Raw genomic sequence first — 18,471 nt, 5'->3', positions numbered from 1 at the left:
ACCAGGAGATTGCATTGTGTGTGGGGCATAAATAGGCAGGCCGACCACATCCAGCTCTCACTCTCTCATCAACGGTTATCTGCTGATAATCGGGAGCTGGATATCGAGGCGCAGGCGATCATACCCTTTGTGCGTAAGTTCTCTCCGTAATCATTGTCTTTCTGTGAGCCAATTCCTCTCTCTCCCTCTGTGTCTATTTCTCTCTCTCTATTTTCTCTTCTCTCTCGTAACTCCCCTAGACTAAACTTTATAGTATTGTATTGTATTGTGTTAGGCCAGGATAGTATTGTAGTTTATCCCTTAGTTAGGTGTTTGGTTAGGAAGTCTTTGTTATATTGTAGTGTATCATTTGTACTGTGTTACTCTTTTACAAGTATATTAGATATAATACAGATAATAGGCTTTGGAACCCTAAAACAGTATCTGTGTATTTACTATAGTGTTAAGTGTTCACTTGAGCGTCGGTGACGCTCAAACAGCTTTGTAGGTAGTCAGGCTACACAAAGTTGCATTTACACCCTGTACTCACATTAAAGGTATTCTGTGTGTTTCGTCGGTATAAGGTTTAATATCAAGGTATAGTGTTGTGAGCGTCTGCATCGCTGGTGACCTCCTCGTGGTCTCGAGTGTATGCTACGCCATAGCGAATCTTTCCCCTAGACATAACCAATAACGTGTCCTGTGATCGCTGGGCCGTGAGCGAACGTGACGCTTGAGCGTCTCGCCTACGGCTGAGCGATCGTTACGCAAATAGCGTACCATTACGGTATTTCTTAAGTAAACAGCGTACAGTGTTCTTAGCTTCATAAGGGTTGTTTATACGACATAGGAATTTAGCATTATCAGCAGATACATGCCCCACCTGCGTTTTTCTAACCACTCACCATTAACACCAAACGGTCACTTTCTGTCAATCACTTCTCCATGAAATTGTCATTGTGAGTGAGATCGCATCGGCACCATGACACGTGCACAGCCTGCTGATAATTCCTTCATTGCGTGAACATTGGCCATTGTGTACAAACATAAATTAGGCCCACAGGCAGGTGACAGGTACTGGACTAAGACAGATAACAGGAGCATTAAAGATATACTCAGAAGCACTGGGCACAGGTAAGTAACAAGCACTGGGCACAGGCTGACAAAAGGAGCGCTGGAGAAAATACTGGCAACCACACAGGGTGACCGGAGACAGAGAGCACATACATTGTGAAGTGAGTTGTTCCTACACTGGCTGAGCCACAGGTGCATGTTTAAATAGTACACTCTTGGCTGCTATTAGAGGCAGGGATCACATAAGTACAGCAACAGGATCTGACTGGAAGGTTTAATCACCTGACTTGAAAACAACATGGCTGTGCACATGCAGCTGTGGAATGCAAACAACAAATAATCAGGAACACTGTGGCAGGCTGAGAAGCACAGGCCACATGAATATGGCAGTGCAGAATTGTATAACACAGACTACAATCCTGGTTTGTGACAGTTCCCAAAGATCAAAATTGATATAATGATGTTTCCTATGCAATTGTGCATGAAACTTTATTATACTAATTATTACATCTTTGTTATATTCCAGAGACAATGTATCCCAGGTATAGGACCAGGGGCGGAACTCCCGGAGACAGCGGAGTCTGTTGCCGCCGGGCTCCTGGCCATGAAGGGGGCACGGCGCCTACAGCTGCTCCGTTGTCCCCCGTTCCGTTCACACGATACGTTTCTGTAGTGCAGCAGGAGCTGCTAGAGGAGCAGCAGCTGACGAACGAACGAGCGCAGCGCTATGAGCATCAGCGGCGCTCGCTCCTCCTCCTCTCTGTGCTGTCTGCTGCTGTGTGCTCTGGCCTGGGTCGCAGATGTCACGTGACATCCTCCCGCGACCCAGAGCAGCCGCCCGCCAGGACACATAAGAAAAGAGCCGCCAGGAGAGAGTGGTAGTGCGGGATAGCGGAGCTGTCACAGTCAGGAGCGTGGACTCCTGTAAAGTACCCTACACTCAGTATGTAAAAATGCAAGCACTTTCGGAAAGAGAGAGGGGGGGGGGGGGGTTTGACACATAAACATAAAATAGCAGCAGGTTCGGCACTCATAGTGACTCACACACAGGTACACTGATGGCCATTAACCCTGCCACCAGTGTACCTGTGTGTGAGTCACTATGAGTGCTGAACCTGCTGCTATTTTGTGTAATCCTTCTGTTTGGGCACCTGCTGCAGCAACCAGCTTAAAGGGAGAGCCGGACAAAGTGGATTTATATATATATATATATATATATATATATATATATATATATATAGTGTTCACTCTAAGCTTCTTTCGCAGGGCGCTGCGCCCTGCCCCTTTTTTGAGTGACAGAATGCCGCCCTGCCCGTTTGTGCCCGCCCTGCTAAGGACTGCTCTTCTCCCCCCGCCGCGCTGTCACTTCTCCCCCCGCCGTGCTGTCACTTCTCCCCCCGCCGTGCTGTCACTTCTCCCCCCCGCCGCGCTGATATCTCTCAGTTGAAGGCGGAGACAGGGTCAGCGTGCAGCGGGGAGGAGCAGCCAATCAGAGCCTGTGGTGTCTCCCGCCAGTCCTCCGGCATGGTTTGATTCCCCCTCACCATGGCGCTGTGCGCTGACCTGGGCTCCGCTGTCAGCATCAAGAGACCGGCCCCGCTGACCCGGCACAGCGCTCTCCTCTGCAACGGTGAGTGCCGCTCTGCATCGGCCCTGTGCCCGTCCTCCCTTTCCTCCTAGTGCTCTCTCCCTGTTGCAGTGTGCCTCAGTGTTCTCTCCCTGTTGCAGTGTGCCTCAGTGTTCTCTCCCTGTTGCAGTGTGCCTCAGTGTTCTCTCCCTGGTGCAGTGTGCCTCAGTGTTCTCTTCCTGGTGCAGTGTGCCTCAGTGTTCTCTCCCTGGTGCAGTGTGCCTCAGTGTTCTCTCCCTGGTGCAATGTGCCTCAGTGTTCTCTCCCTGGTGCAGTGTGCCTCAGTGTTCTCTCCCTGGTGCAATGTGCCTCAGTGTTCTCTCGCTGGTGCAATGTGCCTCAGTGTTCTCTCCCTGGTGCAAAGTGCCTCAGTGTTCTCTCCCTGGTGCAATGTGCCTCAGTGTTCTCTCCCTGGTGCAGTGTGCCTCAGTGTTCTCTCCCTGGTGCAGTGTGCCTCAGTGTTCTCTCCCTGGTGCAGTGTGCCTCAGTGTTCTCTACCTGTTGCAGTGTGCCTCAGTGTTCTCTCCCTGGTGCAATGTGCCTCAGTGTTCTCTCCCTGGTGCAGTGTGCCTCAGTGTTCTCTCCCTGGTGCAATGTGCCTCAGTGTTCTCTCCCTGGTGCAATGTGCCTCAGTGTTCTCTCCCTGGTGCAGTGTGCCTCAGTGTTCTCTCCCTGGTGCAGTGTGCCTCAGTGTTCTCTCCCTGGTGCAATGTGCCTCAGTGTTCTCTCCCTGGTGCAATGTGCCTCAGTGTTCTCTCCCTGGTGCAATGTGCCTCAGTGTTCTCTCCCTGGTGCAATGTGCCTCAGTGCTCTATCCCTGGTGCAATGTGCCTCAGTGTTCTCTCCCTGGTGCAATGTGCCTCAGTGTTCTCTCCCTGGTGCAATGTGCCTCAGTGTTCTCTCCCTGGTGCAGTGTGCCTCAGTGTTCTCTCCCTGGTGCAATGTGCCTCAGTGCTCTATCCCTGGTGCAGTGTGCCTCAGTGTTCGCTCCCTGGTGCAATGTGCCTCAGTGTTCTCTCCCTGGTGCAGTGTGTCTCAGTGCTCTGCCTGGTGCAATGTGTATAACGTGCTCTATCTGGTGCAATATGTATAACGTGCTCTACCTGGCGCAGTGTGTATAGGAGGTTCTACCTGGTGCAATGTGTATAACGTGCTCTATCTGGCGCAATATGTATAACGTGCTCTACCTGGCGCAGTGTGTATAGGAGGTTCTACCTGGTGCAATGTGTATAAGCGGCACTGTTGTGTGGTATAATGTGATTTGGTACTATTATGTGGTCACGCCCCTTCCCCACGAAACAACGCCCCTAAATTTTTGCTTCGGCGCGCACTGTCCATGCTTTCACCTATAGGAATGGGAGCACCAAGCATTATAGTATGTACCTAATTTTGCCCTTCTAACTTAAAAATGTGCCCTCACGAATGAAAAATGTGCCCTCCCCGTGATCAGCACCCTGCCCTAAAAAAATCCTAGAGTGAACACTATATATATATACATACATACACACACACACACACACACACACACACACACACACACACACACACACACACACACACACACACAGCAGTGTGGCACTCAAGGCAATAATGACAGAACTCCAATAATGCTGGTAGTCTACCAGCATTATTGGAGTTCTGTCATTATTGCCTTGAGTGCCGCACAGCTGTTCGCTGTATACACATTACTCTTTCGGAGGCACCGGGTGTCTAAAGCTCTGGTATACGGGAGTGCTGGGTCATTTGCTGTGTATCTATCTATCTATCTATCTATATATATATATATCATAAATGCATGCGGCTCCCAGACAGTAAACACAGCTTAGACCATGGCTAGCGTATGAACATTTCACACTGTCCCCAATTCTCAGTCCCCTTCCATTGCACATTGCTCTTTGTGTTGATCTCCTATTTGCTTGACCTCTCAATGCCAGACTGGCCACTTATTTGTATATCTTCAAGTCCATTCTACTTGCCTGTAGGCAGAGCGCTGGCTGGGTGTTACTGTGATGTAATTTGTCTATATGGAACTTCCACTTTAAAAACGTAAGTTACAGGCAGTATGGATGTTGTAATGGGCAGTATGGACGGTGTAATGGATAACATTACTCCCTTGCAGCACTGAGGTCATGGGTTTTACTCTCACCATGAGCCTAACTGTGTGGAGTTTGTATATTCTCCCCATGCTTGTGTGGGTTTTCTCCCACAATCAAAAAATATACTGGTAGGTTCATTGTCACTCAACAAAAATGAACCCAAGTGTGTGTGTACATGGGCAGGCTAGATGGGCCAAGTGGTTATCTGCCATCAAAATTTGTGTTACTGAAAACTATCATAGACTGCTATAGCACCAGTAGCCAGGAATTAAGTGGGACATTTATATTCTTTCTGTGCTACTGTACATGCATAATTTGGAAAAATCCGGTGTGGATCATTAGATCGACAGTGTCTAGGTCGACAATGTTTAGGTCGACAGGGTTGGAAGGTCGATAGGGTTTCTAGGTCAACATGTGCTAGGTCAACTGGTCAAAAGGTCGACATGAGTTTCACATTTTATTTTTTTTTTAACTTTTTCATACTTAACGATCCACGTGGACTACGATAGGAACGGTAATCTGTGCCTTCATGGTGATCTATGCTTACTTGCATTTTTGTTGCCTGTATAACCGTAAATCAGGTTCAAATTTGTTTTACAAAGAGTCGGCATGGGAAGGGGGGGCACCAACATTTATCTTGCCTCCGGGCACCTGGGACGAACTTACGCCACTGTATAGGACTGATGTGTGCCTGAACACAACACAATAAAACAAGTGGTAAAACAGATTAGCCTACACCCACACTTACACTTATTTCAGTGAGGAGAGCATGAAAGGGAGGGGATATTTAAAAATATATTAAAAACAAGACAACAAAACAAGTGGTATAGCAGATTAGCCCCCCCCCCCCCCTCCACACACACACACACACACACACACACACACACACACACACACACACTTATGTCAGTGAGAGGATGAAAAGAAAGAGCAGCTATTTAAAAAAATGCAAGAAATTGTCAGTTCTTGAGGCTCAGTACTTTATTTAGCGGTGGACATTAATTGGATTGCTGCTGCATGCTAAATATGCTAATGCAGCATGAGGTGTTTTATGAATAAAGATGCCTTCTACCGGCAAAGCATATTAGTGCTGCATTCCGAAAACACAGCATCGGATTACCATTGGTCACAATGGCTGCAGTCATCGCTCATCTGAGTAAGTCTAAGCATACTCAGAATGGGCAGTGGAGCTGCTCTGCCGTGGCCTGGAAATCTGCGTCAGAAGATACAGACACTGACCTTGGCACACCTTCAAAACGGTCCCTGTTGACATGCAGCGACATGGGGGCCTGCACAGTACTAATCCTGTACATGTGCAGATCTCTCACTATCAGTGTTCTATGCAAACCATTGGGATTGCGTACAACACGGAATCAGGCCCTTAGTCTTTTACCACTGATAATTTAAGACATTCTAACCTTCCCCAGACAAGGCAGTACATTAATGTGATATGACTGTTTATTTATTCCTGTTTTAATATACTGTAAAGAAAAGAGGTTACAGTTTTGTATGTGAATTTGGTAACAGTTTTTGTTCGGTAAGCACTGTGACTTGTCATTTTGTCTTTGAGGGGCGATTTGTTTTTTCGTACCCAATCTCCCGTCTGAAGTGACGGGAGATGGGAGATTTGGGGGGGGGGGGGGGTTGGGTGATATTAAATGTTTATTGTTTTTAATTGCACCCTACAGTGCTGCAGTGCTGGGTTTAGCCATGTAATACAGCTAAACCCAACTAAAGTTCTGGGCGTGCCAACTTTTCACACATTTCAGCTTGCCACCTCCGGGGGCTACGAGCTGAAAGCCCAGCTTCAGCAGCTGTGTGCGCCCGAACAGAGCAACAGTTGAATTGCTCCATCAGGTGCCTGGCACTGCCAGCAAAAACAACTGAATTCCCCCCAAAGTTTGCATTGTAAATAAACTTATGTCAGATAAGCTTGTTTTTATAGCCCTACGTCTAAGGCAGATAGATTGTAAGCTCCTTGGAGCAGGGCCTTCTTCCCTATTGTTCTCACAACTCTTCTCTCATTTTGGGGTGATTTTATTTATTTTAGAAAGGGATTTTTTTTGTTTTTAAGCAATACTTTTACACCCATGTCATGCAGGCTTATGTTAGGCTTGTTATGCACCCTGCAACATCACTAGGAGGTGCGGGCCGCCAAAAAGGAGGTGCGGGCCGCCATCACTAGGAGGTGCGGGCCTCCAAAAAGGTAACACCGAAATAGCTGACTCCTCCTCAGTGACAGGAGCCGGGTGCTGCACTGTAATATTACATGCAGCACTCAGCTCCTGGAACAGTGCAGCAGCCGGCACTACAGGCAAGTCCCTGAGGCAGCCCAGCATCTCCGGGAATGCCAGGCATGTCCCCCGAAGTGCTGAAAATGGGGGGCGCTCCGCAAGGCCACACCCCCTATTCAGACACGACGGAGCTGGTCAGCGGACTCACTAATTCTGTGAGTCAATAAATGCAAAATTGCACATGGGAGAGCAGCTTATAATTAGGTAAGTTCCCATTTACAATAAAGTGGAAAAAAATAGGATTTTAGTACCTACCGGTAAATCCTTTTCTCCTAGTCCGTAGAGGATGCTGGGGACTCCACAAAAGGACCATGGGGTATAGACGGGATCCACAGGAGCTTGGGCACACTGAAAAGACTTAAACTGGGTGTGAACTGGCTCCTCCCTCTATGCCCCTCCTCCAGACCTCAGTTATAGGAACTGTGCCCAGGAGAGACAGACATTTCGAGGAAAGGATTTTTGTGTAAACTAAGGGCTACAAACATACCAGCCCACACCACAAACATACCGTACAACCGGAGTAGCAGTAAACCAGATAACTGTATGAATTAACAACAGCAACAAGCTGAAAACCAGAAACACACAATCCGTGTATAAACTAAGTTAACCAACAAGAATACACTGCAAGTAACAGTCCGCACTGGGACGGGCACCCAGCATCCTCTACGGACTAGGAGAAAAGGATTTACCGGTAGGTACTAAAATCCTATTTTCTCTTACGTCCTAGAGGATGCTGGGGACTCCAAAAGGACCATGGAGTTTATACCAAAGCTCCAGACCGGACGGGAGAGTGCGGATGACTCTGCAGCACCGACTGAGCAAACGCAAGGTCCTCATCAGCCAGGATATCAAACTTATATAACTTAGCAAAAGTGTTTGAACCCGACCAGGTGGCCGCTCGGCAAAGCTGTAAAGCCGAGACGCCTCGGGCAGCCACCCTAGACGAGCCCACTTTTCTGGTAGAATGGGCTTTTACAGACTTCGGCACCGGTAGCCCGGCCGAAGAATGAGCCTGCTGGATCGTACTACAAATCCAGCGTGCAATAATCTGTTTTGAAGCAGGATGACCAATCTTGTTAGAAGCATACAGGACAAACAGCGCCTCAGTTTTCCTGGCAACAGCCGTTCTGGCAATGTAGATCTTCAAAGCTCTCACCACATCCAGAGACTTTGGAACTGCCACAGCATCTGTAGCCACCGGCACCACAATAGGTTGGTTAATGTGAAACGAAGAAACCACCTTCGGCAGAAATTGTTGACGAGTCTTAAATTCCGCCCTATCCGAATGAAAAATCAAGTACGGGTTCTTATGAGATAAGGCCGCCAACTCTGGCAGACGCCAGCGCCAACAGCATGACTACCTTCCAAGTGAGAAACTTCAACTCAACCTTACGCAAAGGTTCAAACCAGGAAGATGCACTTTGATGGAGCCCAATTTCAGGCCTGCATCTACACCTGCCTGCAAAAAGTGGAGAAAACGACCCAAATGAAAATCTTCAGCAGGAGCCATTTTAGTCTCACACCAGGAAACATACTTCCTCCAAATACGGTGATAATGTTTCTCCGTAACCTCCTTCCTAGCCTTAATGAGAGTAGGAATGACCTCCCCGGGAATACCCTTACGAGCTAAGATCTGGCGCTCAACTTCCATGCCGTCAAACGCAGCCGCGGTAAGTCTGGAAACACGCATGGACCCTGCAACAACAGGTCCTCTCTTAGAGGAAGCGGCCAAGGATCTTCCACCAGTAATTCCTGAAGATCCGGGTACCAGGCCCTTCTTGGCCAATCTGGAACGACTAGAATCGCCTGAACCCTTGCTCGACGAATGATCCCCAGTACCTTTGGAATGAGAGGAAGTGGAGGGAACACATACACCGACTTGAACACCCACGGAGACACCAGGGCGTCCACCGCACTGGCTTGGGGGTCCCTTGACCTGGAACAATACCTCGGGAGCTTCTTGTTGAGACGAGACGCCATCATGTCGATCAACGGAATTCCCCAACGCTTCGTCACCTCTGCAAATACCTCTTGGTGAAGAGCCCACTTTCCCAGATGGAGATCGTGTCTGCTGAGGAAATCTGCTTCCCAGTTGTCCACTCCCGGTAGGAAGACTGCTGACAGGGCGCTCACGTGTTGTTCCGCCCAGCGAAGGATTCTTGTGGCCTCCGCCATTGCCGCTCTGCTCCTTGTTCCGCCTTGACGGTTTATATGTGCCACCGCTGTGATGTTGTCTGACTGTACCAGGACAGGTCGACCCTGAAGAAGGCTTCTTGCTTGTAGCAGGCCGTTGTAAATGGCTCTTAACTCGAGAACATTTATGTGGAGACACGCTTCCTGGAGCGACCATCTCCCCTGGAAGTTTCTTCCTTGGGTGACTGCACTCCAGCCCCGGAGACTTGCATCTGTTGTCAGAAGTACCCAGTCCAGGATAACGAACCGGCGACCTTCTAGGAGGTGAGAACTTTGTAGCCACCACAGGAGAGAAATTCTGGCTCTGGGAGATAGACTTATCTTCCGGTGCATGTGCAGGTGAGACCCGGACCATTTGCTCAGTAAGTCCCACTGAAACACCTGGGCATGAAACCTGCCAAACGAAATGGCTTCGTACGCCGCAACCATTTTCCCCAGAACCCGAGTACATTGATGGATTGACACACTCGTCGGCCTGACCATCGACTGCAGTTCCAGAGCTTTTTTTCTTCTGGAAGAAATACTCTCCGTAACTCCATGTCCAGAATCATGCCCAGAAAGGACAGTCGAGTGGTCGGAATCAACTGAGATTTCGGCAAATTAATCACCCAACCGTGCTGTCGCAGCACTGACAGCACCAAATTTACACTCCTCAGCAACCGTTCCTTGAACCTCGCCTTTATCAGGAGATCGTCCAAGTACGGGATAATTGTAACCCCTCGCTTGCGAAGGAGAGCCATCATTTCTGCCATGACCTTGGTGAAAATCCTCGGGGCCGTGGAAAGCCCAAACGGCAACATCTGAAATTGGTAATGAGAATCCTGTATCGCAAACCTGAGGAAGGCCTGATGAGAAGGATATATCGGGACGTGTAAGTAGGCATCCTTTATGTCGACTGAGGCCATAAAATCCCCCCCTTCTAGGCTGGAAATCACCGCTCGAAGAGATTCCATCTTGAACTTGAAAACTTTCAAGTATGGATTGAGGGATTTTAGATTCAGAATCGGTCTGACCGAACCGTCCGGTTTTGGCACAACAAATAGGCTCGAGTAGAACCCCTCCCCCCGTTGTGATGGGGGAACGGGAACAATGACCCTCTGTTGACACAATTTTTGTATTGCTGCCAGCACCACCTCCCTGTCCGGAGGAGACACTGGTAAGGCCGAAATGAAAAACCGGTGAGGGGGCACCTCCCGAAACTCCAGCTTGTATCCCTGAGACACAATCTCTAGGACCCAAGGATCCAGGTCCGATTGAATCCAGACCTGACTGAAGACTCGCAGACGGCCCCCCACCGGTCCGGACTCCCTCAGGGAAGCCCCAGCATCATGCGGTGGACTTGGTAGAGGCAGGGGAGGACTTTTGGTCCTGGGCGCCGGATACGGCAGGCGACTTCCTTCCCCTTCCTCTACCCTTAAAAGCGAGGAAGGACGAACCTTTCCCACGCCTGTATTTATTGGGACGAAAGGACTGCATCTGCTGATGTGGTGCCTTTTTGTGTTGTGTGGGAACATAGGGAAGAAAAGAGGACTTACCCGCCGTCGCGGTAGAGACTAGGTCCGCCAAGCCGTCCCCAAACAAGACATTACCTTTGAAGAGTAAAGCTTCCATAGCTCTCTTGGAGTCGGCATCAGCATTCCATTGATGGATCCACAACGCCCTCCTGGCCGATATCGACATGGCATTGGCTCTTGATCCCAAGAGACAAACATCCCTCGCCGCATCCTTCAGGTAATCTGCAGCGTCCTTGATATAACCAATAGTCAAAAGAACATTATCTTTATCAAGGGTATCCATATCATTAGCTAAATTCTCAGCCCATTTAGCAATAGCACTACTCACCCATACTGACGCCACCGCAGGTCTGAGCAATCCACCAGAATTAGCGAAAATGGACTTCAGAGACGTCTCCATCTTGCGATCCGCCGGATCCTTGAGAGCTGCCGTGTCAGAAGACGGAAGCGCCACTTTCTTAGACAAACGAGATAGAGCTTTGTCAACATTTGGAGACGATTCCCATGTTTCCCTGTCATCAGAGGAGAAAGGATACGCCATGTAAATCCTCTTGGGAATCTGTCACCTCTTGTCTGGCGACTCCCAAGCCTTTTCACAAAGAGTATTCATTTCATGCGAGGGAGGAAACTTCACCTCAGGTTTTTTTTTCCCTTAAACAAGCAAATCCTTGTTTCCTGTACCGCAGGTTCATCAGAAATGCGTAAAACATCTTTTATAGCCACAATCATGTATTGAATACTCTTCACTAAACGAGGATGCAAAGCAGCCTCAGTGAAATCAACCTCGGAATCAGAGTCCGTGTCGAAATCTACCACTTGAGTAAATGGCCGCTTTTGCGACCCCGACGGGGTCTGCACCTGAGACAAAGCCTCCTCTATGGACTTTTTCCACACCTGCGTCTGTGACTCAGACTTATCCAATCTCTTTGATAAAGAAGCTACATTCGTATTGATTGTACTTAGCAATGTGAGTCAATCAGGTGTCGGCTGTGCAGACAGGCCCAAATCTAGACCCGCATCCACTCCCCCAACAACATCCTCCGGTGATTAACATTCAGCCTCAGACATGCCGACACCTATTATCGACACACACAGAATGTCTCAGCTAGGGGACAGGCCCACAATGAAGCCCAGATAGAGGACACAGAGGGAGTATGCCAGCTCACACCCCATTGCCCCAATATCCCATCAAGGGATATAGGTGACCAGCGCTGCTTAAATTATAATAAAAATGCACCACAACTGCCCCCCCCCCCTTCGATTAGCTCCCCGTTACTTGAGAGGAGCTGTGGAGGTCCCGGGCCAGCGTCTCCTTCAGCCGCGTGTGGAGGAGAAAATGGCGATGTGAGCCGCGCGGCTAAGCTCCGCCCCTTCCCGGTGCGCTTCAGCCCGCCAGATTTGAAAGTTTGAAAATGCCGGCGGGGGTCTGCGAAACGGTGCAGAGGCACCGAAAAGGCTTCTGCCGGCTCCCGGACCCCAGTAACATGCTGCCCAAGGCGCCCCCCCCCCCCCCAGCGCCCTGCACCCTGTGAGTGCCGTTAGTGATAGTGTGTGGGAGCATGGAGTGCAGCGTTACCGCTGCGCTGTACCTGGTTACTGAAGTCTTCTGCCGTCCTGAAGTCTTCTCTTCTTCTCATACTCACCCGACTTCTTTCTTCTGGCTTCAGTGAGGGGGGTGACGGCGTGGCTCTGGGAACAAGCAGCTAGGCGCACCAAGTGATCGAACCCTCTGGAGCTAATGGTGTCCAGTAGCCGAGAAGCAGGGCCCTTAAACTAAGAAGTAGGTCCTGCTTCTCTCCCCTCACTCCCACGCTGCAGGGAGCCTGTAGCCAGCAGGTCTCCCTGAAAATAAAAAACCTAACAAAAGTCTTTTCAAGAGAAACTCAGGAGAGCTCCCCTAGTGAGTGTCCAGTCAGTCCTGGACACAAAGTCTAACTGAGGTCTGGAGGAGGGGCATAGAGGGAGGAGACAGTTCACACCCAGTTTAAGTCTTTTCAGTGTGCCCAAGCTCCTGCAGATCCCGTCTATACCCAATGGTCCTTTTGGAGTCCCCAGCATCCTCTAGGACGTGAGAGAAATATTTCTGCTGCGGGGTACACTGAGCTCCACAGGGAATGACACTGGGGTGTAGAGTAGGATCTTGATCCGAGGCACCAACAGGCTCAAAGCTTTGACTGTTCCCAAAATGCCTAGCACCGCCTCCTCTATAACCCTGCCTCCGTGCACAGGAGCTCACTTTTGTAGTTGGTGCCATGCAGTGCAGGCATACAACAGATGGGCTGCTCCAGCAGCCCTTCAAGTATTTTCAAGCCTTCAAGGGCTGCAGCAGAGACACTGACTGTGTTAGATGTCAGTCAGACATCTCCTGCTGCAGCTCCATCACCTCCCCCAGCGGCGCTGTACACTCCCGCGCCCTGGTTGCCAGGTACCTAAAGCGGAGGCTCCGGTTTTCTTCATTGTTAGTCACACACACGACCGCTGCTCTCCCGGATCGCGTGGCCGCACTCAGGGAGGAGGTAAGTGGACCCCTCAACAGGACCCGCTGTTAATCGCGATCCCGCGTGGCCGATGGGAGGTGGGCCGCGCGCGCTGGCGTGGACACTGTGGTAGTACAGGGACCCCACTAGACCACCAAGGCATGGGCACAGGTCTGTTTTCTCTTATAAAACAGTTTTACTAAGCCCCCAGTACCCGGTGGTGAAGTCCAGCAAGGTGATAAGGCTTTGACCTGCAGCCCCTCCCCAAGGCCGCCATTTAGAGTACATGTTCCAGCCCTGAAGCTGCATCTCTCTCTCTCCCTCCCTCACTCCCTGTCAGCATTTGGGCGCCATTATAGCAAGCAGAGCTGATCCTGGGACTGTTTGTGCAAATCCTACACTGTAAAGCTGCCTGCCTGTCAGCGCTGTGCATTTTACAGGACAATTAAGTATTCTACATGTCTGCTGACAGTGTTAGAAATAGTGCATTTAGTCAGGGTTATTTAGTACAAGTACCCTGTGATATACGTCCAGTCTTTACTGTGCATTGTTATATCTATTTAGTGTATAGCTATATATAGTACTACTCTGTATTGCTAGTCCAGTGCAGTTTTATTGCATGTCATAATTTCTGCATTGTACAAACTGTGACTCTGTGTGTGCATATAGCTGCTGTGTGACCTCCATTTTGTGTATCTCACTCAGATTGCTATCCCTATATTCTATAACCTGAGGGGGCTAAGTGTGTCATGTTTATCATAATATAGGCAGTTCACAGGATATACTCAGTGTGTATTGTTCTCTGTGATTTTTAGTCACCATATACCTCTTGAATTCCCTGTTTGTGCTGATACACTACACAGAGGGTTCTTGTCAGGTGTTGTGCTGCTGATATTGTACTGTGTTGCCTTGCATTGAGCTTCTGATTATGTCAGCTACAAAGGGCAACGGAGCTGGGGCTGATTCCACACTGCATGGTGTTGATGCTGCAGACACATTTGAGGATAACATAGCAGCTGAGGGTTCAGGTTCTGGGGGTTCCTTGCCCCCCAGTGGGACTGTAGCAATGGGGGTGCAAAATGACCCACCTTGGGCTACCTTCTCCACGCTATTAAATACGCTGGTAACTAGACTAACGCCCCCTATGGGACCTCCTGTGCCGGTACAACCGCTTATGGTCCCCGCGGTTAATCCGCCATGGGCAGATCAACTGTCCAATCAGTTACAGCAATTGAACCAATGACTGACTACTCAAAAGTCTAACCCTCACCCACCTAAGACCAAGGGGTCCTCTAAGCGGGCAATTACTTCCCCACAATCCACCCACATCTCAGACACCTCGTCTGATGAGGATGGCGCTTATATGGACCCCACAGAATCTGATCCGGATGCTTCTGATGGGGAAGTTGTTTCGCAGGTGGATGTTCCTGACTTGTTAGAGGCTATCAGGCTCATTCTTCAGGTTGATTATGAACAGGAGCCTGACACTGCCCCTAAGAAACTGGACAGGTTTAAACGTCAGAAGGTGGTTAAACAAGTTTTAGCTCACTCTGACCATTTAGTTGACATACGTCAGGAGTCCTGGGAAAATCCAGGAAAGAAGTTCACGCCTCACAGGAAGATGCTGGCTCGCTACCCCCTTACTGCGGAGCTTAGTAAAAATTGGGAAACACCCCTGCCAGTGGATTCGCAAGTTGTGCGGCTGGTAGTATCCTCTGCTCTGCCTGTAACTACTGTCACGTCCTTGAGAGAGCCGACGGACAAGGGTGTGGAGGGTTGTTTGAAGGCAATCTACACCCTAAACGGGCCCACTATTGCAGCAACATGGGCTGCAGAAGCTGTGGAAGCGTGGGCACAGGAGCTGGAGGCGGAATTGCCTTCCAATGCTTCTGATCATGCTAGACAATGCCTGTCGTATATTGTTACAGTGTCTCATTACATTAAAGAGGCGGCTTCTGATGCCGGTATTCTGGCGGCCAAGGCTTCTACTACGTCCATTTTGGCTGGCCAAATTCTCTGGTTACGGTCATGGTTGTCACGATCCGGGTATCTGGACGCCATTTCTTACCCATCAGATGCCTCCTAAGGCTGGCTCAGCGCTCCAGGACCGGATCCCATCTGTTATCCTAATGTTCACATTCCTGCATCCTCTCCTGTCTCTCTGAGACGCTGTCACAGTAACGCCTTATTACATCTGGCATGGCGTCTCCCGCGGCCTCCGCCGCCGTCCCTGAGCTTCTGCATGCAGAGTGTCAGAGTGGCGATTACGTCAGCCGCGGCCTCCGCTGTGTCCGCGTGGTTGGATGTGCACTTGTCAGCCTGGCGTCTCCTGTCTCCAGTGGCCGGCGCCGCCATTACTGTTTTCATTACCACATGGATTACAAACCAAACTTCCCTCCAAGTGTCTGCATGGGCGCAGCCATCTTGGATTCTGTCAGCTGATCATTTCCTCCAATCTGTTGTCAGTATTGTTAATCTGCATAATTGCCTAGCCAATCCCTTCCTTGCTGCAGGTATAAATACACTGTGCCTGAGCAAGGAAGGCGTCAGTGCTTTGGTTGTCAAACCTAGTTCCTGTTTGTCTCTCTCCTGTGATTGTCTTCCAGGTTCCAGCTCCTGTCTCAAGACTTCCACCATAGAGACCCGCACCAGCATTCCACCTGCGGTGTAGCCTGACTCTCCAATCCATTGTGGATTCATCTGTTTCCAGCTACAGCATTACCTGCTTCCAGCTCAGCTTCCAGCAGAGTACAGCTTCCCTTAAAGGGCCGGTGTCCTTTCTACACTTTACCACTCTCCACCGGTATTATTATTTCTCCGCTCTCAAGTTCTACATTTCAGTTCATATTTCATCGCTCCCAAGTTCATTTATTATTTAACTGGTTCCAGCCAGTATCCACTCCGTGCTAACAACAGTCTGGTTCCAGCCAGTATCCACAGCAGCTGTTTTATCTTCAGCAACCCAGCTTTTCCTGGAACACCAGCTGGCACAATCCTGGGTTATCTCCATTGCTACAGTCGGGCCTGGTAAGGACTTTCCATCTAGAAGATCATAAGAACAATCTCACACTACCAGTGCCCTGTGGCTCCTGCCATCCTGTAGTACCCAGGAACTGTATTTATTATTTGCTGACTTTTACGTTTTCTTTTACTGCTGCTGTGTTGCGGAGTTGTCATAATAAACATCATTGACTTTTATCTAAGTTGTCGTGGTCACGCCTTCGGGCAGTTATTATTCATGTTACTTACATGTCCAGGGGTCTGATACAACCTCCCAGGTTCCGGTACATCTCAGCCCCTACAACTGAGGCTGCCTCCCGTCAGCTCAGGCCCTCAGTTGTGACAGTGGTCTGTGGACATGGACTCTAAGAAAACCCTGGAGGTACTCCCCTTCAAAGGCGACATTCTTTTCGGAGAAAACCTTGACAAGATAGTGGCTGACTTAGCGTCTGCTAAAATAGCATGTCTTCCTAGTACTGCTCCTTCGGTGCCGAAGGCTAAGAGTACTTCCTTTCACTCCTTTTGTCCTTCAGGGAAAGCAAAAGGTCACGCGTACCCAAAACAGGTTTGCACTTCCAAACCCTATAAGCCCAAGCCCAAACCCAAACGGGCCTGGGCTGCCCGTCAGCCTGCTTCCAAAACTGACAAGCCTGCCGCATGACGGGGCGGGCCTCCCTCTGGGGGATCCCAGGGTCAGTGGCCGACTTCCAGGGTTTACCCAGGAATGGTTGAAGACCACTTCCGATGCCTGTGTACGGGAAGTCGTGACTCGAGTTTACGCCATATCCTTCAAGAATCGTCCCCCACATCGATTTTGCCTGACAGACGTCCCTTCGGATCAGGTAAAGGCAAAGACTCTTCATTCGGTGGTACAGTCCCTCCTGGACACAGGAGTGGTAGTACAGGTGCATCTGGCTCAGAGAGGCAAGGGGTTCTATTCACCGCTGTTCCTAGTCCCGAAACCAAAATGGGTCTTCCCGACCCATTCTCAATGTCGAGTCCTTGAACAAATTTGTAAAGGTCTCCAAGTTTCGTATGGAAACTCTTCGCTCTATTGTTCTGGCTTTGGAGCCTGGGGACTATATGGTCTCATTGGACATACAGGATGCTTACCTGCAGTGCAGTGTCGCATCAGCAGTACTTGAGGTTTGCAGTTGGCAACCTCCATTACCAGTTTTGGGCGTTAACTTTTGGTTTGACCACAGCTCCGCGAGTCTTCACCAAGGTTATGGTGGTCATGACGGCTGTAATCCGCCGTCAAGGGGTCATGATTCTACCGTACTTGGACGACTTGTTGATCCTGGAAAATTTTCCAGAGATTCTCCTACATCATCTAGATTTGACTATCTGGTTCCTGCAAGCCCACGGGTGGCTCATCAACTGGAAGAAATCCTCCCTGGTTCCTGCTCAGAGCATGGTGCACCTGGGAGCGTTGTTGGACACTTAACAACCATCGGTTGTTCTTGCCTCAGTAGAAAGTCTTGAAGCTTCAGGACAGGATTCGATGCTTCCTATCTCGTCCGCAAGTGGCGATACATTCGGCAATGCAAGTGCTGGGTCTCATGGTGTTGTCTTTCAACATGGTGGAGTACGCTCAATTCCATTCCCGCCCTCTCCAGAGGCTAATTCTTGCCAAGTGGGATGTCCTGCCTCACCGTATCAGGTCTCGTATGATCTCATTATCCATACGGAGGTTCGTCTGTCAGGTTGCTTCAGGACCAACGATTGAGCAGGGGTCGTCCCTTCTGGATCTCCAACTGGGTCTTTCTGACGACGGACGTCAGTCTGAGGGGTTGGGGTGCGGTGTTGGAGCAACACTCCCTTCAGGGTCGGTGGACCAAGGAGAAGTCTCTCCTCCCAATAAACATTCTGGAATTATGGGCGGTGTACAACTTATTGAACTTGGCCCAGCGTTTGATACAGAACAGACCTGTTCAAGTACAGTCGGACAACGCCACCATGGTGGCGTACATAAATCATCAAGGTGGCACTTGAATCCGCATGGCAATGAGGGAAGTATCACGGATTCTTCAGTGAGCCGAACGCCATCTGCCAGCCATATCGGCAGTGTTCATTCTGGGGGTCCTAAACTGGGAAGCTGACTTTCTCAGTCGTCAGGACGTACACGCCGGAGAGTGGAGCCTCCATCCAGAAGTGGACAAGTGGGGTCTTCCAGATGTGGACCTGATGGCGTCTCGACACAATTACAAGGTTCCG

Source organism: Pseudophryne corroboree, chromosome 4 (genome assembly GCF_028390025.1).
Source record: "Pseudophryne corroboree isolate aPseCor3 chromosome 4, aPseCor3.hap2, whole genome shotgun sequence".
NCBI classification, from domain to species: domain Eukaryota; kingdom Metazoa; phylum Chordata; class Amphibia; order Anura; family Myobatrachidae; genus Pseudophryne; species Pseudophryne corroboree.
The sequence above is the reverse complement of the archived record's forward strand: the minus strand, read 5'-3'. Positions refer to the sequence as shown.